The sequence below is a fragment of the Strigops habroptila genome, chromosome 4 (assembly GCF_004027225.2).
Source record: "Strigops habroptila isolate Jane chromosome 4, bStrHab1.2.pri, whole genome shotgun sequence".
Taxonomy (NCBI): Eukaryota; Metazoa; Chordata; class Aves; order Psittaciformes; family Psittacidae; genus Strigops; species Strigops habroptila.
In genome coordinates, this window is record NC_046358.1 from 81,730,836 (window position 1) to 81,755,611 (window position 24,776).

Below are 24,776 nucleotides of genomic sequence, written 5' to 3' on the forward strand. Positions count from 1 at the left end.
TATGGGTGCCCAAAGCAAGTAAACAGACCTGTTTTCATACATGTGATTGGGGGTTAGAGTCCAGCAGAGCTTAAGCACCTCAGGGGCCACTTTGAGGAAGCACAATGCTACAACAAAAACATGAAGTCTTTGCCTGGTCCTTGACCGTGTGCATACAAGAGGAGTGGGAAGGGTAAGATGGGAAGGAAACAAAAAGGCTTGCATTCCTAACAAGCTGGAAACCTTTCCATTAGTGCTGTCTTCAGTTCTGCCTGCCAGAGATGTGGATTAGACAGATGGCAGAACTGTAAGCAGCTTTTGAAATGAAACAAACTACTACACAAACCCTCCACAGGCATCAGCAAATGCCCTTTTGTGAGACCCCCAAAACAAACAGTGGTTTAGTATATGGCTGTATCTGAGTCCAGCTTTGTCCAGCAAGATATTCCTGATCATCACTTTAATGTGTGACCGGACTTCCCGAACATTTGTAACTTAGTTAAAACTATTATGCACTGGAGGATCCCCATTGACTTTTAAAAGTTCCATATTTACTTTCAAGTGTGCTGTAGTCCAAGTAAAATTAACATTGGTAAATAATATCCTACTGTAACAGTGAGCATATAAAAAATATTCTCTGAACAGAGAGTTAACACATGACAGTAACAGACAGATTGCCATTGTCTGGAATCAAATAGAAGATGAGAAAGAGGGTGGATAATCCTCCATTATAGGGTTGTAATCCCATTGAATTTATGTTTTAACACAGAAGGTCTACAGTTTCTGTTTCCACAGTCACATAGCCTGTGTATGGAAACACAAAGTAACTAGGCAATAATGTAGTAAACAGGCACAATTTGGAGACAAGAGGAGTAGCAAAGATGGGTCCATAGGTTTCATAAACTCCTTGCAGAAACAAATGTACAAACCGTTAGTAGCCAGCAGATGAAGATTTGCTGGCCAAAAGCTATAGCTCTCCAAGCTCTGTATAGACAAGGAAGCAAAATAACTAATGGAAAAGGAAGGGTAGTGAAATTATCTTATAACTATTTCATACATATATAAATGGTTCTGGTCCAAAAACTGTATTACAGCCACTGGCCTAAGACTTGCATGAGAAATACTCCAGCACTTAATGGCTTCATAGAGAACAGAAATCACAGCAAGGAAGAAAGGAAAACTCTAAATATGGAACCTGCAGGGATCCAAAAAATCATACATGAATATAGCACTTGAGATGATGAAAGTGAAAGGACAGAACAGAAAACCAAACCTTGGGCACAGAGTGTTGGTAGAACGGGCTGCTGAGCAGGTGTAGAAGAATCAGTAATGGTGAAAGCAGAAATATGCAGACAATAGGGGAGATTCTGTACTGGTTTCTTGAAACAGGAACTAGTTTACGTTTCTAAAGATAGTGGTAATGTTCTGCTTTCAGCAAAAACTAAGAAACAGACATCTGCTATAAACAGCACTGTACACTTCCATGAGCTCTTCATCTGAGGTTCTCAACAGTTACTATTTTTCCCAAAGAAAAAAGCTCAGTAGTATTGGCCTACACATGCAGGTAAAAACAGGGTTTGATATTTTACAGAACAGACACAGATAATTCTCACTACGGGCAAATAAGAAGTGCCTTATAAGACATAGCACAACTTGATCCTTATTACATTAAAAATCAAGGTCCAACCTTTTCTCCGTATGGGAAGCCATGGTGGATGCCTTAGGTATAAGAAACAAAACAAGTATAATAGGAAGTAAATAAAGGCCTAGTAAAGATGAATTAACAAGAAGGAAAAAGTGAGGAGAAAGATTCAGATGGTGCTATAATGCCTTCAGCAGAGGCTTTCACTTTGCTGAGTCTAGTGTAAACTGACAGCCCTGGCTGGAAGCTAAAACTCAAATGTTCAGAGGAGTGGAGAAGGAGAGCTTACTTTTATTTTTGCTGAGTTGAAAAGTGTCACACTTCATTTTGCTTTTACAGTTGCTGGAGACCGTTACTGCTCACCCCAGATTGGCTTTCCCTGCCCTGGAGAAAGTAAATGACATCTGAGAATGCAGTAACTGTGTGGTTTATCGGCTCATTACATGGTAACCCTACAAAACCACTGCAGGCTTATCTGTAACATTTTAGCTTTACATCACTTGGATAAACCAGTGTACCAGGGACAGCTACTTTTGTTTGTATAAATCTCAACAGTTTTACAATAGCAACGCAATGTCTGTTGTGACAAGCCTAGAGGAAAGCATAATTATAACAGGAGACCTTGCTGTCCTTGAAGAGAGGAGGGGTGATAGGGCCCTCAGGACCTGTGTACATGGCATAGGCACTGGGCAGATCTTAGTTTTGGAATAAGACATCGTTTTTGGAATACACATCCTTTTTAGTTGAATTCAGGATGTCTCCATATGCTGTGAAGATAACTCAGTAAGGAAGTATTCCCTCTGGCACGACCCTGAGAGCAGAGAAAGGGGCACTACAAAGGCCAACTACTTCTTTTTGATTACAGGATTTAGATCAGCCCACTGTGAGATTTTGATGGAGGAGACAACTTGGGATGTGATAGCACCTCTCATTTTTTCTAATGAATATTCAGCAGTCCCTTGGAAGGGAAAAGGAGGAAGAGGAGGCAGCACCCAGCTATGCTGCTGGAATGGTCAGAAGCAAAGGGTAATTAATTCTGTCATGATACAAAAGAGAGTAAGAGAAAATAAGAATAAGCATTGACTGTAGGTTTAGTGACTGGATGATACTAGGATTGTAAAGTCAGAGATTGTAGGTTCAATGCATAAACACAACCTGCTGCTCTGCAGCTACCTGTAACTGAGGTAGCTAACAACTGTCCCTGAAAATAGTGCACTATTATAATTAAGGAAGATGACTAAGACAAAGTTAGCATTCTGGATCTCAATTCTGCAAAGTCTCATGTAGATTCTCGCCCTTCCATACTGTGAATAGTCCTACTGAAGCATTAGTGCATAAAATTAAGACCATTAATAAGTCTCTGCAGGATCAGGAATAAGGTTTGTGTTTTAAATCCCATGTTAACCCAGAAAAGCGCCTTCATAAGAAAGACATCAGAATGAAGTAGCCTGCAAAGATTATTCCATAAATTCTAAGATTCTAGAACCTATGCAAGCTGCACTATTCATTATCATTTCTGGTCTTCCCCAAAGTCATCAGAGATTAGCATGATTGCTGCACAAAGGGCTGCATGTACTTTTGAGAAGCGAAACATTTACATATGTATAAATCCAGACTAAATTTGATTGCCTTTGCATAGTACCTCCATATTTATATTGATATATCTGATATCAAGTGATAAAGAAGACACTAATTTCTATGCATTGTTTCCAACGTTGAGTATATCAATAATGTGAAACAGCAAGGCAAAAGCAGGAGAGAAAGGAGAAAGAACACAGATTATAAACAACAGTATAATCCATCATTTCATCCAATCCAGAGTAGGATATTATACTTCTGCTTATTTCTTTTGTAAATTATTACACTTGCCTCTTTTTGAGACATTCTTCTCCTTCCCAAGTGCCCTATTCTTTGTCTTCTTCCTGCTTAAAAAAAGGAATATTCCGTTCCTTAGTTCCCATGCAAAATCTTATGAAAGAGATTTGGGGTTATTTAAGGTAACTTTGCCTCAAAAATGTCCTTATTTGTTTCCCAATGCCGACTTCAGAAAGCAGGCAATGATCTGAAGGTATGAAACCAGAAAACGTACACGCTTTGCAATTTTAAACTACTTATTCCTGTATACGCCCAGTCGCTTGTGGCACTTGCTATTTCTATTTAGTCTTCCCAAAAAACAGCAGCGCAACTGTCTCAGCTGCCTTAGTATTACTTGCTTCTTTCTACTACCTACGTGTGTGACACTGATTTATTCAGCCACTGAGTGTGCTTTATAGTTTGGGCTAGGAGGGCAAGCAGCAGCTCTCCTTTCATAAGCAAAACACTTGCATAATCCACAGCATGAGCTCTTATTTGCACCTGATGTGCCAGTTGTCTTTGACAGTGTGAATGAAAAACAAAATGTCCAGATGACAAAGTCTGTGCATCAGTTGTTTCCATACCACAAGCACATAAAAGCAAGCCTACCTTCCTCTCCCTCTTCCCCCCCTGCAGTGGTCATTCCCCACTGTACCCCAACTGGTGTGACGGATGCACTGTGGTCTGCTACTGCAAAGACTTCATAACTTTTACAAAATATGTTGCAGCACATTTACCAATGCACTGTGAAGGATTATAAAGAAGAAAAATGAAATCATTCATGTCAGAAATAAATGAACAAAGCCCATTTTGCAATGCAGCATCCCTGATTTTTATTGCGTTCATTTTGAACATTTGTTAATTCACAAAACTCAGCAATCCACACAGAGTGGGTCTCCAAAATGGTAGTGAATGCTAGTGAGGTTGTGTCTTTTCTTTAGGGTGACAAAGGCAGGGATCACTGGGTCAATGAAAAACATAGAGAATACAGAAGATTAACAACCATGTTGGTGGATTGCACATCCTGTGTTTTCCAAGTGTATGCTATTCTGAACGTCCCTAAGAACCTTATCTGCATTTTGCATTTGCATAGGGGTACAAAATATGCAGAATCACACTTCAGTTAGAAATCATTTTCAATACAGCTATGGCTAATACCTACACCTTGAGAGACTAATATTATGTTGGCTGCTCCCTGACTTCCAGTGTGCTGCTTTGTGAGCAACATAACTAACATTACTTCTTTTTGAAGTTTTAGATTCACGAGGTGAAGATCTCTTTTGGGGGACCTAGGTTATGGTAGTGGTGATCAGACATTCTTCCCTTATTGCTGTGCTATTGTCATTGCATCACTGATACATTTCACAAGAAATATAGGCAAGGATAAAGCAGCGTATCACCTCAGAACTACTGTTAGAAATATAGACCCATACTGTCAAAACCGCTACTTTTTTGTTTCACCTCATTTTTAAAGAGATGTCTCTGGGTGGACTCATGCAAACCTATAGCCAAATTCCTATATTAAACACTGAAACACTTCCTCAAAATTAATAAAATAAATATAAGTTTAAAAACTCTAAAACTATTTTAGAATAAATATAGCTGCTTCTGTGGCAAAATAAAATCCTGGAACAATCTTGGACCCTTCCAGTTCCATTCATTTCATCATAAACCCAGGTTTCTCTTTACAGCTCTGTCCCTGACAACAATGACTCTTGTAGCAGAAAGAGCTCATTGGGCTTGCTTTACTGGAAGAATGCCCAAAAAGTTGGAAAGCACAAATTTATGGGAGAACCATGAGAAAGCAGAATGCTCATCTCTCTTAAATGCCTTTTCTTATTATTCTACCAAAAATTCCAAACTCTATGCATGTACGTATAATACTATGGTTAAATTAATTCATAGTATTCCGATCTTAATTATCCCACAACATTTTGCAACTACTGCAGCATTATCTTTCGTAAAGTTTTACAGGTTTATTGATTGTGTGTCAATATTTTAATCACAGTTTCACAGATGGAATGTTTTAAATCTCTTCTGAGGTTTCTATAGGCTTCTCTGGGCTATTTTTTCTGGCCATTTAAAGAGGAACCATATTCTTAGAAGTTAAAATGGATGGGAGCAGGTAAGAAAGCAAAGGTTTTGCTTCTGTTCTGCTCTATACTATTCTACACTGTTCTGTTCCATTCCTATGCTTTTTGCAACACAAAATGGAGTGTTTTGTAGACCCAAGTCCTGCACTTTTCTGGTAGTTTCCCTACTCGTGAAACTGTAGTATACCCTTACCTGCATTCCTACACAGAAATGAGGGGATTTAATCTTCCTACCTCATCACAGCAAAACCACCTATAAAAATGAACAGGATGCAAAATTAGGTACCATACCCTTTAATTCTGAAAACAACTTACTATCATGCATGATGTTTCCCAGCACAAATAGCTCCTTGATACCTGGGCAAATTACTAATTACAAGTGCACTGCTCCCCAGAGTGGATATTTGCACATGGAGCCCTACAATCTGCCAAGTGTACTCAATCTTGCATAAAAAGGACTTGGAGAAAAATTTATTCCTCGCAGACATGAGTACAAATGTACTCTAGAGTAAGCAGGGTTTTTCTGATATGCAATGGGTGGCTTTCTGCAAGAAGATCTGAAGCTCCGAGTATTTGACGAGTTAAGATAAGTAAGATTTACAAGGGCATGTAGTGATAGAACAAGGGGGTATGGCCTTAGACTGAAAGAAGGCAGATTTAGATTAGACATTAGGAAGAAAGTCTTCACTATGAGGGTGCTGAGGCGCTGGTACAGGTTGCCCAGAGAAGCTGTGGCTGCCCCATCCCTGGCAGTGTTCAAGGCCAGGCTGGACACAGGAGCTTGGAGCAACCTGGTCTAGTGGAAGGAGTTCCTGCCCATGGCAGGGGGTTGGAACTGGATGAGCTTTAAGGTCCCTTCTAACCCAAACCCTTCTGTGATTCCATGAAGATGTAAGGAGACTGGAGGAAGCAGATCATCTGCTTTAATTCATAGGGAGAAACTTCTGTAGAGCCTCCACTATGAAAGTCCTAATGGAAGAATAGCTGAGCTCACTTGACTCCCTCGGCAAGAAATGCCTGTGCCCACACCTCCATAGGCAGGACAGGATACTAGAAATAAATTTCCCTTGTGTTCAATAGGATAAGGAGCATGCATTTACTGAACATGGATTCTGGCTTCTCCCTTAAGATACTACACTCAAGGTCTGAACTTATGCGCATAATTATTATTCTACTCCAATCATCTTTATGCATGAACTGGATTTATTTTATTTTTCTAAGCCATTATTTAATACAATAGGCAGTGCAGAAACTAAGAAGCTAATGCAATCACTTCTGCTGTGTACTGCATGTTTATCTGGCTGAAAATGTGAAAATGTCAGAATGCATGAAATATATCCAAAGTGTCACCATGGCTGTTTGGTATGCAAAAAAAGCACTGGAGAAGTTATTGTATTTAAAGTAAAAAAATGACTCCAAATTACATTTCTCCTACTATACCTTCAATACTCAGCAGCTAGTTTTTAAAAACATTTCTGACTGATTTTTAGATATTTACAAGTAATGCAAACCAAACGATTAACAGGACTCACATCCAGGCTGAGATGGAAATATGCGCAACCTGAGCAAGCTTGTTATACCTGAGATTTTAAACACATTTTATCAGTTAAGGTGCCTTCAAGTTCTCACCAGAGAAACAGCTCTGACACCTGTTCTGAGTCTATGCTGCAGAGACTGAAATCTTCCCAAAGGACCAGTGTTTCAACAAATGCTACTCAGTTTTAACCTTGAATACTTTTATATTTGGTACCACTTTCTACTTCATACATTACTTTTATCAGAGGGAAGTAGCTACAGAAGGATCTGATGTGGTCATCTGAATACTGCAAATTTTTTATACATGTTAATTTTGTCAGAGATTGTAGTTCAGTTTTGATCTTGGGGAAACACAGTTATGTTATTGTCATAGTTAAATGATGCAACAACATTTGAACTAGTAACAAATAAAGCAGAATATGCGACTCTTCATCTTCAGCTAGAGAATCAGCCCCGCCAGCAGACAGGCAGAGCCAGTCCATGGGCATGTGACACAAGGACTTACCAGTGCCCTTTAAGCAAAGCTCAAGCCCCTTTGCTAGCAAAGGCAGGGGCTGAAGACGAGAGCTCCATAAGCAGGACCATGAACAAGAGCAAACGGAGCTGGAAGACTGGCTGCCCAGCATCAGAGTGGGATAGAGAAGACACTGACTGTTGAGCTGCATTGAGACTTCAGTCTGTTCTATTTATTCAAGAATGCCTTAGCCACTATAAAGCAACAGGCAGCGGTGTATTAACACAATCACCTTAACGATGACCACTCTTCATTATTGAAGAAACACTATTTAAATCACCCCTTTTTCTAGTAAAACATTAACAGAAATCCCCAATAAGTAATCTGCATTTCACAAATGATAGTGACCTAGGTCTGCTGCTGCTGCAAGAATAGCTTGCTTCAGGGCAATGGGCTCTTAACAACCATCAGTTTACAGCAGAAGAACATTTATCTGATTTTTTTCTTTTACTGTATTGTATTTCTGTAATGGTGCTTGAAATTAACATTTTTACTCTGTTTTTCACTCTTTTTTTATCATTAATGTAGTAAATTATATCAGGAAAAAGAGTCCAACAGTTTCATCTGTGTCCTAAAAAATCTATTAACTTTAAGAGTCTGAGCAGACACCATCTAGCAGTTTGAGGTTGACTGTCTTATTTCTAAGGTCACACTTGGGCCTATTAACCTAAACCAAACAGACTTCAACTCAAATATTCACCAGAAGAATCCTATCAAATTGAAAGCATCAAGTGAAAGAATAAAGAGCCTAGACACATGGTTACATCATCAAAGCTAAAATAATCTATAAGTAGTCAAAGTGTTTCAGTGACATCCACAGACTATCTTCCTGTGAGGCTCCTATTGTATTCTTCAGGTTTTAAAAAACCTCATAAATTGAGGTATTCAGCAAGCTGCCAGATAGAATTTATCTTGATTTAATTTATTAGAACATGTCTCTATATCCCTGTTCTAATTTTAACAAAGAGGTTTTTAAACTGGTAAAACTAAATGTATATTTAATTTATTTCACCCAGTAAAGAATCCTTGAGAAAAATCAATTTCCATTTACAGAGGTATCCCAGCAGGTTGGATGTCCCATTACTGCAGTATTGTACCTCTTTACATCCAGGTTTATGTGACATATGGTATCATTTCTTCTCTATGATTCTATTACTTTTGGAAAACTATGTTAAAACATCATTATAAATGTAACTGAAAACTGACAAAAGCTGTGAAAATCAGAGTGCTGATCATTGGCAGTTTTGGTTGTACACCTGATGATTGATGCATAAATTTTCATACTGCCAAGCAAACTACTTCTTATACTTCATCCTCACAACTACTGAGGTATTACCAATAGTACTATTCCTAATCTGCTAAGGCACAAAGTGGTTCCATACTGCTGCTTTTTTATATAATCAAAAATGCCCACTGAAAAACCTTTTTTTCCCCTATTGTATAGTTAAATTTCTTAATCAAATGACACTATTTCAATGTCTGTAGTGGGTATCCTAATGCTGAACCACTGACAGATTCAAAATCTGTTTCTCAATGTATGTGGTCTCAAAGTATGCACTTCATCCTCAGAGGGAGCTGTGAATCAACATTTCCAAAACCTTCACTTGAATACTATGGTATAAACTGAACATAAGTTAGTGTGAGTGGTTGTCATGCACATGGGAAGACTTGCAAAACTCACATTGGGTTCCCCTACTCACAATCTATGCAACTGCTGAAACTGTTCCTTGGAACCACACTTACTTAGATCCCAGGACATTAACATCACATTAACACATTTAGATAGCAGCAGTTATTCTAGTCCACAACTGGATGAGCGGTCCCCCTCTAAGGTGATGTACTCAAAACCTACAAGGTTCCATCTCACCCTTTCCTACCTGAAGTTCCACTTTCCCATGCCTGGTTCAAGGACTGTAATTTTGTGTTTGTTTCTTTTCACTTTAGATTACAAGCAAGGAACCATTACAATCATTCATAGCTGCTGTTGTTCCCAAAGCCTATGTTTGAATCTACAGATACCGAACAATTCAACTCTAATAAAGTATTCTTTGTTTTGTTTTCACAGGAATTTAATTCAGTTTCAGGTTGGGCCTTAATTTCACTTCTAATTTTACACTGAGTATAAAATAATGTGTGTATATGTACACATACAGATAATGAAATGTGCTGTGAGATACAGGGCCCTAATTCCATTGCGGCTTCTGATGACAGGGATCCAGTATTGATTATATAATAAACACTGGATCCTTTCTCTTGTTAACTGTGTAATCAACAGAACCCAAAGAATAAATCACAGCTCTAATTCAAACCCGACCTGCATTGGATTTCAGACAAAAAATTGGTACAATTGCTGTCTAGTTACGAGTAAATCTACTGCAACTCTTTGCCTCCTCGATAACATACCCTAAGCATACTCAAGTCTTGACTTTCACTGATCCTGGCTCCTCTTCAAGTGTTTCTGAAGACTTTTGATATTCCTGTACATTACATTTTACAATCAATGAGTACAACTCCAGGATGAATGGTGTATAACGGCATACCAGGAATTAAGAGGGCTTTTTCTGGAACTGTAATGTGCACAACATTCAATGAATAATGTTCCATTCCCCAAGCTAGCATAAGAAAGGGTTGTAAAACTAATCACCTCATAGTGCAAGAACGACACAGCTGAGGTTGCCTTTACATCCTTGATTCATTGAAGGTGTGTACTGCTCCTTATCCACAGTGGAACAGATTTCAAAGGCAACAAAGGGAATCAGATGTTTCAGTCTTACTGAAGTTCTAAATGTAGCTCTGTAGCTGCTTTAGAAACTGTTGAAAAGTATCATTTACTGTATTTAACTATACAATCCTTCTGTCTCATTCAAGAATAGATGGTGCTTACTAAAGTAATGTCTGAGCAAATGTAATTAAGTTCTTAAATTCGAGTATATCCTTAAATCCCATTTCCTTTAGTAGGAATGTAATGAGTCTCTGATCTGATGAGGTGGGATGTTTACTGTAAAATAATATCTGAAAGCAGAAGAGAAGAACATCTCACATCTTAGCACTTTCCTTTCCTGATCTCAGGAAAGAGTTCTCAAGCAAGAGGACTCAGAAGTGGAAAGAAGAGGAAGACAAAACCTTGTGTTTCTTAAGAATGCATATCATGACCAAAAGCAAAAAGAATTCAGATTTCCAAATGTGGGAGTAAAATTTTCTCTTAGTTATACACAAAATTAGCATGTATATTACACAATAGAAGTGCCTACGTTCAGTGTAAACAATTACTTTTCATTTGCTAAAGCAAAGCATTTGAAATTTGGAAAAGGAAATCACAGGTAAGACAGCAACAGCAACCATTCCAGTCCATAGATAACAACCTACCTGTGTGACAGGAGGCATTCAACTTTTATAACCTGGACCTATGTCAGATGACCGGGATCAGAAAATAGAGGTCACTTTGTTGCTAACACTCCTTTGTGGCACATTTTTTATAAGGTTTTAACCTCCAGCAACTCTGGGATTTGAAAGGAGGAGGTATCTCCCTTATACTATGTCCCCACATCCCACATCAGACTAAGAGTAAATTCCAGCAAGCCATTAAATATGTGTTAATCAATAAAATACAAACAAACAAAAATAAATCCCAAAGGCCAAACATACAAGATCAGAATTTCCAAGCACTTGTCTGATTTATAGACTGTCTCTACTAATTCTGAACCCAAGCCTGCTATCAGCCCTCAAAAGCAGTGCACAAGGAATGCCACACAGCCAGTACTCTTTATCCTTATCTTCATCACCATTTTCCCACTGCCACTTCAACACAGTGCAGAAAAAACAACTATTCTACTATTGGATGCTACAGGCATTTTGCTCATTATTTGAATATTATATACTCGATCACTGCACACACATGTTGTTACAAATATAACTGTCATCTTTATGTACCACTCTTTAATAAGCTGTTGTTAAAAACGCCTGAAGATGCACAACACGTACAGCTGCAGCATATAAAATACAAACCATGCAGAGACATGCATGTGTATACACACAGGAATAAATAGCAAAGAAGGAAGCACTTTCATAACTTGTCCTGTTGGAAGACTGTGTTGCAATGCAGGAGAAGATGATGCTGTACCAGTACAACACAAACCTGCACAATGGTTCAGTAACTCAGCTACACACAAGACATTCAAGGCCAGGCTGGATGTGGTTCTGAGCAACCTTATCTAGTTGAAGATGTTCCTGTTGATTGCAGGGGAGGTTGGACTAGATTACATTTGAAGGTTCCTTCCAACCCAAACTATTCTATGATTCTACGAGCAACGCTATGTCCAGAAGCAATACCACCAGGAGGAACTGTTGCATCAAAGTACTGCAAGTTGAAATGAGCATGCAGAGGAGGAGTGGCACAATGCTGATTTCTTCCAAATATAGCATAAGAGTATGGTTCTCCTCTACAAATCTCTTTAAATAGTTATGAGAGGTTCAGGCTTCTTGTGAGCAGTCACAGAGCTTTGAAAATGAGTATATTTGTAACATGTTGGTGGTGATAGCATCTGCGAAACAATGCCATGGCATATGCCACAGAAATGTATCACTGAAGTAAATCCTCCTTCCTTCCATGCTGAAAGACACCCTAAGTGAGACATCAATATTTCATATTTAGAGATGCCTATGTTGAAACCAGGCAGTTCTTAACCCCGAGTTCTGCGCAGGCAGCTCCTGCTCTGCCTGCACTGTTGCAGAGCTGCTGCAGCGTTCGTGCCGCAATTCATCTGTGCAGCTGCCTAGTGCCTGCACTCAGATAGAGACTGCTGAAGGGATTTCACCTCTTAGGAAGGGCAGGCAAAATTAATCCTTCCTCTCAGTCCGCTGATTGCGGAACACTTACATCAGAAATAGAGTTGGTTCTGTCCATGTAACTTCCTTCATCACAATATCCACTAAAATATCCTTTAGCAGACCTCAAAGAAGAAAAGGCTGTCACATCGCTTTTGCCACTGAGGTACCTTCATGCTGCTAGAGAATTTCTCAGGGGGGTGATCAAAATAATTAGCACATTATTAAGTAATGAAGCTCATATAGCATAAATCATCTTCTCCCTGAGTCTCTGAGATCTTATCTTCTCATAGGAAGATCATCACGTTCTCAGCTGTGCTGTCCTGTAACAAACCAGATGCCAGCACTTTGTGACAATGACTATTCACTGGAAAGCTGCTTTTCTGTGGCTAGACCATTCAGCATGTTTTTAGCACAGGGCTGTTGAGTCCATACTAAACTAGGTGTCCTGTGGGCCACATGCAGGGAGAAAGGCCCACAGGAAAAGTTTGGGAAGCAAAGGTGCAGAACTGTAAAGAGGCATTTAATTAAAATGCAAGGGGTGGGGAAGGGCAAGAGCTCATTACGTGAACTCCTCTCCTGCTGTCATCCCAGGTTCTGTAAATATTAGCTATGTGATCTGGAATAATGGCTCCATTGTCTGAGAGGATGACAAGTGACAGCTAAGAACTGGGTCAGGATCAATCACTATTTGCATACCAATTAGTTAATGTTCTTTCTTTTCTCATACAAACAGAGGAAAAGGTGACATTTCTTACTTTCAGAATAAAAAGCTCCCAATGTCTTTCACACAATGGCTCATGTTGTATTTTTAGAAAATGTGTTTAGTCCTCAGGAGCTCTGCTAAAACTTGCTAATCATGATTTGAACCTCATCTAATTCTCAGCTTCATCAACGTATCTTAAGCAGTATCACTCACCTTTCCAGTAAACCAGCATGCTCAGCAATGCGTGTTTCTGGCTCTGGAACACTTGCTCCTATTTAGTCCTTAACTGCTTCTGCTCAGCTCTTACATTTTCCAATATATTTTGGGACTGATATTTGTAGCTTTCCTCTTATCCAAGCCATGGGCCCTTTGTCAACTCACCAAAATCCAAACATGTGGCACCCCTGCAGATTCCCTCTTTGGTCATCATTAAACCAGAGTTTGAATTCCACCCTGTTTCTGTGCCTGGCAGATTTATGATAGAAATTACAAGAATCATTCATCTTTCTCAAGTTTATAGTGCACTTCACTGCTGGACCGTTACCCCTCTTAGAGAGGCTACTTGCAGTAAGGAAATTGAAGAGGGAAGCAGCTAGATGGAAACTGTTATCATTTGGACACTGTTCTTGTCCTTATTGATCCTTGTCTTAGTTCAACCAGTACCCCTTTGGCTACATAACACTACTTATGTCTAATGAGGGCAGAAACATCAGAGAGACTAGGAACGGTGCATTAGTAAAACCACCACTTCCTAGGCTTATTTCTTCAAGTATTTTAATATTTCAAAGAATCCTTTCTAAATGTTTTAAGAGTTTTAAATTAGTAGCTGTAACCTGATCACGAATTAAAAGGTTTCCCTCACCAATGAAAAGCAATGCCAAGTTATTTGTATACTTACTGTCTGTTTACACTCACCATCAAGATATTCCCTGGAAACTGATTCTTATTGCCAAAAGAATTTGAAAACATAATACAACTTCCATGCTAACTAATCTTGTATTACACCTTCGAACAACTGCAACACCACTCATTCCTTGTCATGCACAAACACCCAGCCAAACCCATGAAATTTTAAAATGCAAATAAATATTCCAAAGTCCATATATGCAGAGCACCTAATTCTCACATCAGAATGCAGATATGTGAGAATGTGTGTGCAATCATATCCCAGAAGGAATTTCAGACGCTGTAAAACTTTAAATGAAGAGCTGTGGCCAAATGGAGGAATTCCAGTAACTCAATCTTCTCTTTCCAACCAAAATGGAAACTCAGAATCAGAGTCATGAACATATGCTAAGACTAATATACGTATACATTTAATTTGTTTTTATCTTTTTAATACGGTAGCACTACAAGTCACATTGGGGTGTGACTTCATTGCTCTAGGTACTGTATGGCCATATAATACAAAATAACTGCTTAAAACTAAGCCAGAGGAAAGTAAAGTGATTGTGGCATGGCGAGGGAATAATGTGGGTCCTTCAGATGTCATTTCTGCAGCTCAATCTATTATTAATTCTAGAAACAAATTCCAACTGGAGCAAAGTAGCATAATCCAAAAGATGCAAGATACCATGAAGATGTCATCCCAGAACTCTACTTTCCTACTAGTGCTGCACTGCTTAGAGAATAAATATCCACATGCTTGTGAAATCCCAGGTGTGAGTCCGAGGGTTCACAGCAGTTCTCCAGTAGTTTTACTTTGGCTACCTGAAAGTTGGGTTACACACACTGTCCATATGCGCATTCTTTGTCTAAATTGAAAAAGTAACAATGACACTTATTTTACCCATAATTAGAACTTCACATTACAGCTATATCCCATTGGAATACAGAAATCAACTGAAGGAAGCTTGTGAGAACAGGAAATATTTAACGAGTTGGATCTCTGGAAATCATTAGCAATTGGGATGGGATTAGCCAAAAGGATTCACAGATATAAGTAAAACATTGTTTTGTATTAATTTCTCAGTTTCTTCACCTCAGAAATTGTCCTGCTCAAATTCCACAAACTTTAGAAATACTAAGTCCTATATAACAATCTTATCTAATCCCAAATATGCATTTCTCTACAGCTCATGTAACTCTATGGCACAACGATATCAGAAGTAAACTTGGGATGTTGGAGTGCACAAGGAGCTGGGAGAGACACAGCCAGGACAGCTGATTCCAACTGACCCAAAGGATGTTCCATATCATACAGTCTCATGCTCAGCATATAGAACTGTGGGAAGGAAAAGGAAGGGAGGACATTCAGAGTGATGGCGATTGTCTTTCTGAGTCACCATTAGCCATGATGAAGCGCTGCTGGCCTGGACATGGTTGGACACCTGCCTGACCATGGGAAGTGGTGAATGGATTCCTTGTGCGCATGGCTTTTGCTTTACCTATTAAACCGTCTTTACCTCAACCCATGTTCTCTCACTTTACTCTTCCAATTCTCTCCCCATCCCACTGGGGGAATGAGTGAGAGGCTGCATGGGGCTGAGTTGCTGGCTGGGGTTAAACCACAACAAACTGAGAATTCAACTAATGCAGTAACGAAAACCACACAAGTAGCATGAGGTTCCTGGAGACATTACTTTGCTAATGCCCTAAAAAGAAAGACATAGAAAGCTCACTGGTTTCCAGTTGACAGAATATTTACAGGGCCTCATGCCTAAATGTCATCTTATTGCATTATTCCTGCTTCATTCCCTGTAAATTAAAAGATACTTGATTAATCAGCTGCACTTTGGCTTCCACACACCATTTCATGGCATGCCCTGTCAAACCCATAGCCCAAGTGTGCCACCTAATGGCTCTGGAGTCAAGGATGCATTTATACTACTATTTAGCAAATAAAATCTAAAGAAAGTATAGCTTTGTTTGCTGATGTAGAGTTTTAAGGACTTATGCAATATATTTCACTAGTAATTCTGAAGGTCTGATGAAATAATTCCTTTAAGGCACTTTAGAATTTTTAGATAAGCAAACACTTGAATGTGACTACGAGGTTAAAGAATTCTGTGTAGCTTTAACCTCACAGGCAAAACCTCATAGGTTACAAGCTGCCCAAAAAACTTTAATATCCTGGTTGTCTGCAAGCCTCACTGCTAAATGACTGCAATCTCATATGAAGTTGTGGTGAGTGGCAGCAATAGATCCATCCTGCTAAATGAATGTCTTCTTTCTTTTATCTGTTAAAGTACTTATACAGGGCAACCTCAATTTAGCTGATATCATCTTCTTAACAATGCACTCCTATAGTCAAGATCAGTGTGTGCCTTAAGAAGCAGAAGGGAAAAAAACCCATACACAGAGGAGTTGTGGAATAACATTTGCAATGTTGTTATGTATTAACAAAAAGAAAACGTAACTGCATTATAAAACAAATATCACACTAGCATACACTAGTGAATTTAGTTCTCAAGCAGAGTTTTTAAAAATACTATCCACCTAAAAATACTGTAAAAGGATAAATACAGAAGCAATTTATTTTATATACTATTAAATATTAGGAAGCATAGCTACTTCATAATAATTTACAAAAATAAGCATTACAAATGTGTGCCAGGGTTATAGGTTAAGGAAATGAGTTACTTATTTGGTTACATACTCAGAAACTGAATGCTAGGAAGGAGGTTTGGGATTTACATTTACATTGCAATTTAGAATAGCTTACTGACAATCCCTGTTTTCTACTATTTGGAAAGAAGACTCAGAAAATACTTACATTTGAATGGGATTTATGATTTATTATAAAGATGGTGTGCCAGTAGATGAACAAGGAATAGACAATCTCCTTGACATTCAATTTTTTTTCACATGTACTCAATGCTTCCTTTTCATTGTCATTAATAATGTAAAATCTAAATCTAAATATTGCCAGAATCAAAACTGACAATAGACAAAAGACAGTGTTTATATTATTTATTTTGAAATAACTTACAGTAGTTCCCCTGTTCTTTCCAAACACACCTGAATTCTGTGCCTTTCTTTCTTTCCAAGATCTGCTTCACCATGCTGCTTACTTCAGGCAGGATGAACCATTTGATTCTGATAAATTCATCCATACCGCAAGATTGCTTTCTCTTTATCTAATGTTAACAGTAGTAACAGAACAATTATCTCTGTTTTATAGAGCTGTAACATTATCGAATATCTCCATGACACATAACTATGGTGCTTTAGGAGGAACAATTACTAGAGAAGTGTCTTGACTATATCAGTGACACAAGCAGAGCAGCAAGAAAATGCTTGTACACACAGTGTACTCCCAGCAGACTACCATGAGCTGAGATGCAATGGAACTTCAAACACTGTTAAGTGCAATGCTAAGAAGAAATGTTCAAATCCTATGCATTCCAATGTATGTATTATACATTTTATACATGTCAATGCATACATGTTAATGTAAAGTCTAGTGCATACTTTGAAACTGTTGGGGGTGGGCTGGGGAACCACTCTAGGTATAACACCACCCTTACACCTATTTGGAAGGGTGAAAAAGACGCTTGGATTTCAGATACAATGACCTTGCTCTGTTTATTCTGAAATTCTAGAAAGAGATTGTGTTGTTACAATTTGATAAGAGATTTCAGAAAGCCTGAGCCTGCAATGAACAAAGAAAATTGTATCTTATTTACTGGGGATTTAGAAACTGCACAACCCACAGCTAAACTTACGCAGTGGTCACCTAATCAGGCCCGTGATTACAGCTGCCTCTTCACTTAGCAGCTGGTAAGCTATGCCAGCCATGCAGAGATTCCAAATTCCAGTGGAAAGGGCTACTATAGGAATGCATGTGGGAAAAGATCAAAATGGTGATTTTAGGATGCATTCATATCCTTTAGTCCAAACATGCTATTCCTGAAACAACCTCCTACCAACTGTTCAAGCAAACATGAAAGTCTAACCTTCCCATTGTGAAGGAAGCTGCTCTATACCTTGGGATCATTTCCATTCCAAAAGCCTTCTGTGAGTTGCCTATGCTGTACAGAATGGAACATGTTCATCAGAGCAAAAAGCAGGAACTCTGAAAAGGAGAGACGGTCATACATGCTTGTCTTCCTTCTAAGAAAAGAGTTGAAGACATTCCTTCACCAAGGTATATTTCTTCAGTTTAACCATAGAATTATCAATTTGCTATCACAGGAGATAGAAGAATGTGAAATAGAAAAGATTTCTGCCTCTTTTCCTATAAACTCTTAATTTCTTTTACCTAATGATGAAGCAGGTATAACACTCTCCATATTGCCTAAGCCAACAGGAGTAGAAGAATGAGGCAAGAATGAGCTGAATGAGTGTAGATGATAGAACAAAGTAGTTCATACCTTGGTTTTTTACCTCTCTTTTCCTCAATTCTCCATATTCATGCTTGGACAATTCTATATAAAGCCACCTAACCCTGAGCTGCAAGGTTCTTTCCATTTCAGATTTCATTTCTCTGACAGGCTGACAAATAGAGAGGATGTTATCTCACAATTTGTCATCTCAGGATTGCCAGTAGAACAACTAAAGGAAAATAAAGAAAAAATCCAGGAAGAATTAAGGAAGTCACGGCCAAGGCATTTCTGGAGAACTGAAGTTCAAAAACGATGTGGTTCAATGCATAGTTCTTGTCACAACCAAGGCTGTCCTACGGCTGCCTACGTTAAGGCTGGAATGGCTGCAGCTCATGGAGATATAATAATACCTCCTGTATCACAAAAAGGAGAACAATACACCCCTCCTTCCCATCCCATCCTTCGTTTGCTGTGTTGTGAAATATGTATATTTTGCTAACAAATGGAAGAGATAAGGTTTTTTCATCTCATTACAACCAACATTGACCAAAGGACTTAGCTTAAGTGGAAAGTTATTTCCACTGCAGGTACCCATAATTAGCCAAGAAGGAATCAGTTGATGTTTGTAGACACAAAAACTTTCCCACTCTTATTTGGAGATAAACTTCCTTAATGTAGGGCTCTTATAATGTGTGCATATATCTTGAGACTGCAATTGTGTATAAATATTTAAATTAAATCAGTGGCAGCTTTCTCTATATGAAAACTTGTAAAGAAAAAAAAAAAACAAACGCTTTTACTGAATGCTACTGAAAACTGCATGAGGTTTTTATGGAAATTTTTCACACCACTCCCCCTCTCATTTCCTGTTGTCATATAAATAATTTACCAGCAAAATCCTCATTCTGAACAAGGAATGAAAAAAGTTAAATAAACAGAAGATCTACAGATATGTAAGGACTCTGCAAAAGCTGTAATTCTGTTGTTGGTTTGTTCAACTAGGTAGTCACTTGTTAGCAAGACAGCCACAGTGGGATGAGAGGAGGGGATTGCAGAACTTGCAAATAGATAAACCTGCTTGAGAGGCTGGAATATGATTTTACTTATCAGACTCAAAGGTAGCTGACGCAAAGCAGAGTGCAAACACTGAGTTGCGTATTTTAAGCATGCAGAGAAGAAATGGTAATTGCACAGTGATGGCGCTGAGTTTATGGCAAAAATAGTCACTAAACCAGGTGAATAATTCAAATTTGACATATCTGCCAAGGTAGGGGAATGGGTTGGGTGTCTTCCTGTCAACAGCAAGTAGTTAGTACATTTTCCTACATTCCTATCATGCTCCAAAGATCTTTAAGGCAAAGAATCTTGTTATCTGAATAATCCAGTTTTAGCTCAGTGGCACAGAATTTGCAATTACAAAATATTGCTGTAAACTTTCACATTACTCATGTCAATATTACTCATCCCAGCATGACCTGTAAGCTCAAAAAGCATTTCCAATAGAAGGATCTTGGCACTTTCGAGTGAATTGTGCTTCAACACGTGTACTTGTTGGGCCTGCAGAGTCTTCCAAGACTTCCAGAAAAAAGAGAGAAGGAAGCTTGGAAAACATTTTTCATTCTCATTATGAGATAGATTGCAGTCATAAAGCCTGGATGCACCTACCATGGCTTCTTCTACACTGGTCTGTCAGTAGCCATTGTTAGTAAACAGTAGGTTAAGAATAACAACAAAAGCCCTATTATCACTGACTTGTAAGAACATTCTTTTGTCAACTTAGGGAAAAGCCTGCTGGGATTCCTGAATAAAATCAAACGTGTGCTCAGGTTTGAAATGCTCCCAAGAAAGCAGCAATTTGCAGCATTAAAAGGTCCTACTCCTACAATTAGTTCACCCATTCCTACAGTACCTTTGTGGAACAGGCAGAGAAGATAAGCCAGGGTCCTTGGTTGCAGCATGCTAGTGTCAGCTCAGGAAGGGCAGTGCCTTGCCCATCAATAGCAGATGGTGCCTGCAGAGCAGGAGAAATACTTGGCAGCATGTCGTAGGAACAGCCTGAGATCCAGAATGCTCCCAAAACTCAGGAGCTGCAATGATGAAGCCAGCTTGGCCAACTCTCATCTAGTTGCTCTATGAGGCCGGCTTCTCCATTTGTCTAGACTGGTATGAATCATAGAATGGTTTGGAAGGGACCTTAAAGCTCATCCAGTTCCAATCCCCTGCCACGCACAGGGACACCTTCCACTAGAGCAGGTTGCTCCAAGTCCCATCCAACCTGGCCTTGAACACTGCCAGGGATGGGGCAGCCACAGCTTCTCTGGGCAACCTGTTCCAGTGGAAATCTGCGAATGAGTGTCAATGTTACTTTCAGGAGAGCCCAGGTATGAATCCTGAGCAGCAGCTGTGCACTTTCAGCTGTTCATGGATGATCATAAAAGGAAAGATAACAGAGGTGATATCAGTGGGGCAATTAGGAAGCTCCTCTTTCAGAAGTAAAAGCCTGATGCATCCCAAGAGTTTACTCTAATTAGGGAAAATAAGGGAAAGGACAACCAGTTCTCTTGATATTTACAATGTGATTCCCCTAAAATAAAGTACATCACAAAGCAAATATGAGCATAGCATTTTTATCTGTGTGCTGAAGAAGAACATATAATAGTATTTTATACTGCTATTTTATTAATGACAAGTTTTTCCATGGTATATGTGGGGAAACTGATGTCAAAGGTAACTGTCTCAACACTATGTAAGACTTGAGGGGGCATGTTCTGTCCTTAGTACTTTTAGACAATCCTATTTAAGTCAATAGCATTACATAAATGTAACTGGGTAGAATTTGATCAGCAATTTATAAATGATCATGTGTACTGCTGGAGTCTGCAGCTGTGTTGTGCTGATATTTAGCTACTCTATTGTAAGCCTCTGACTCTGATACGAAGAAATACACCAATGACAGAATGCACAAACAGGGTAAATCTCAGGGGGACTGCAAATGGATTTTCCTGTTTGGCTTTTTTTTTTTTTTTTAATCATTCCAATCTCCTTTATTTGGAACAAAGGCTTTTTGGGGGAGTAGGAATGCAGAAGAACCTTATGAAAATACCATCAAGGTATTTCTGAGTTTGCATTTTCAAGCAGCCCAATGCAAGGATATTAAACTTGCCTCACACCAACAAATTCTGCTTGTGAAGAGCAGATGTGACTAAGTTTGTGGCAGAAACTAAATAAAACCATTATAAAGGAGGGTTCGTTGTAGATAGGGTCCCACCTCTCTTCTCCAGGCTGATGGGAACAGAGTCCACTGGTGACCTCCTCAATTCTGTTACAGTTCAATCCCGTACACTGACTGGGATCATTAACTAATTCTATACACGGAGAAGGAAAAATATAGGACATGCCTTAATGGTGAACTGCAGAGAATCACATGCTGAGTATCCTTTGTTCTCCTCTGCCTGCATAATGAACCAGCTGTGATCCACTGACACATGCTGGGGGTGGGAGGTTCTGCTGTTCCTAATCTTCCATCTAGTCACCCCTTCCTGGTGATCTGGGGTGGCACATCTGCGCCATGTCAAGGCAGAATATGAGCAGAGCTGATGCAACAGCTATTCATGCCTAATGATGTCTGTAACCTCAAAACAATCAGCCTATACTGGGACAAAAAAGGAAAAGCTGACTTAAATTTAGGTATTTTTCCGGCTGCATGAACAGCTTTGTAAAATCCAAGGCAAGTTCCATCAGATTCATACCACTGTATACAGCTTCAGAAAGATTGAATGAAAGTGGAAATTCAGTATTACTTGATTTACATTAGCAAATGTATGATTTATCTTCAAGATCAATGGAAAGAACAATGAGTTTGGTTGGAAGCTCCTGACTTTAACACCACCAGTATGGAATGGGGAAAGAAAAAAGGTAAGCTTTTTCCTTTTGCTTCAGCCAAGATCATCTTGCCAGGTCAGAGTTACAGCTTCACTGATTAATCAAGATGCAGAGAATTCAGAACTAAATGCAAATCAAGTTTCAACAGAGGAAAATAATGGATGTCTGAACTGAGAACTGAAAAGTACAGATCAAATAAAACTAAGCATGATCCTTCTTTTTCACCAGTGAATTTAAATCTTGCTCCAAACTGCAGAACTGTAATTCTGAGCACAGAATTTTATAAATAATGATGTAAGCAAAAAGTATTTTGCAATTTTCTTTAAATTAATCCTATGATTCTATCTTCTAGGGCAGCATTAAACCCTCATGGTGCTTAACTAAAATCAGGGGATTACTCTCCACTATTACCCTATAACAAACAGAATAGGTTAATAGCTGTCATTGCCATTTCTAAATAAGAGTACTGTATCATTATGCATTGTTAGAGCTGACAGGCACACATCCCTACTACAGCACTTCTGTAACCTCAACAATAACAGCAATGATGTTTTGCAAGATGTTTGATATTTGCAGACGTTATAAGATTTTAGTCAAGGCAGAGTTTAGGTTAGATGGGGAAAAGGAGAGGGAAAACACAAGTGTTTTTCTTCTTCATTCTAATTTAATGTTGCTTCCTGCAGAACTCTTGGAACTTTTTGACATATGAGAAATGCCTGGAGGAGGCCAGTCTGCCAGCAAAACAGCCAAGAAGAAATTTATTTATGGAAAGAACAGAGGTGCAGTTAAAAAAGAAAATAAAAAATACTCCCTTTTGAAAGGAGATAGAAAAGCAGCTACAGACTAATGAGCCTTTCTTGATCTTTCCTCCTTCCTTGAGCAAAACCATTCCAAAGAAGTCAGACTCTCAACACTTGGAATAGAATTGGAAATTGCCATACGGCATCTCCTGAAGTTTCTTACAATATAATATATATGCTTGCTTAGGCACTATATCCCACCTTTCTCCTGTGTAACTGCTGTGTAAGCAGTTCCCATATACAACAGATTGGCATTCAGTGGAGTTCTATGACACTCAGATTTGAACTCCGCTCCAACCTCAAGCACAGACTTCGATTCCTGTGTCGGATATTACCCCAAAATTGCATATCAGTGCCCTTAAGTGCTATTCTTGTTTTCAGTTTCTTGCAAATGTTCGTGCAAGACTGGAACTCTTCTGCCTAGTTGTACTGCCAGGCTTTTTTCCCCTACAAAACAGGTGAAGGAATCACAGATAAATACAGTACTAGGCACCATAATGTTATGACCAAAATTTAATTTCCTTTCTTTGGCTAAGGGACTTCTAAAATGAGGTTGGACAATAAACTCATCTCTCCGGGTACCTTATCATGAGGTTAAAATTTCCTTTGCACTGTATATGACTTTTGCCTAGCTCCGAGGGCAGTACCAAAACAGTCCTTTTAACTCCATTGCACTGTTTTGGCTTATGACAAAGAATACCATGGCAATACCTGGTGCACAAGTCCTGTGAGGGGCTGTAACATCCCTCACCACTCTACTAAAGGAAACCCATGACACATTGCAATGCAAAATGTATTTATAATACATTTGCACTTAAATCTATGGGTTAGCTATGGATATTTTCATGCGAGTGCCACTGTCTCAATTGGAACTGCACCTACTGACAACAGTAGAATTCTACCCCTAGCCTGTTTGGAAGTCCAGGCAGCTTTGTTGCAAGGAAATGCATTCTCATACATCCTTTTTCCTCAATCTACCTTAATCTTTCACACCATATAAATGCTTTTGGTTTCACACGTATCTCTTGCAGCATACTAATTAAATGTTTCAAAAGGCTTTAACCATGGTTAAGTGAAGATAAAATTTTAATGATTTAATTAGCAAGCTCCAAGAAAAAAATAACAACAAAGGCAGGTGCTTTTAGTGACTTTTGCTATCATGTTACATTGGAAGCACAGGAAGATGCAACACTCATCACTTTTCCTGGTATAGTCAGCAACAGAGCACATGGTCCATACCATGCTAGAAGGGAAGTGAGGAACACAACAGCTGAGTGAATTACGCCAGTTCTTAGCTGCATGACATCTATGGTGCTTTCTCAAAGAAAGCAAATAGACTTCTGGGGGGAACCAAATCAACTGTCATTTGACCCCTAATGCTTGAAAGCAACTGGGAAAGACAAAGAATGCCATTTTCTGAAGGATGAACTGAAAACTGGTTCACCTTCAATACTTCCACATGACTTTGTGTTTCTCCTGTCAGCTGGTTGCTCTACCCTCCCAAACCTCTGCATTTAGGTTTGGTAAAGATAAAATTCTGTTGTTCTGTATAACACATTGGAGAAGAAAAAGCTAATTTCTCTGTTTGAATAACTTACTACAATGTGGAATTTACTCTTCTGCTTTTCACGCCACCAAGATTAGCCTATTATGGAAATCACTACCCAGATGCTACATGT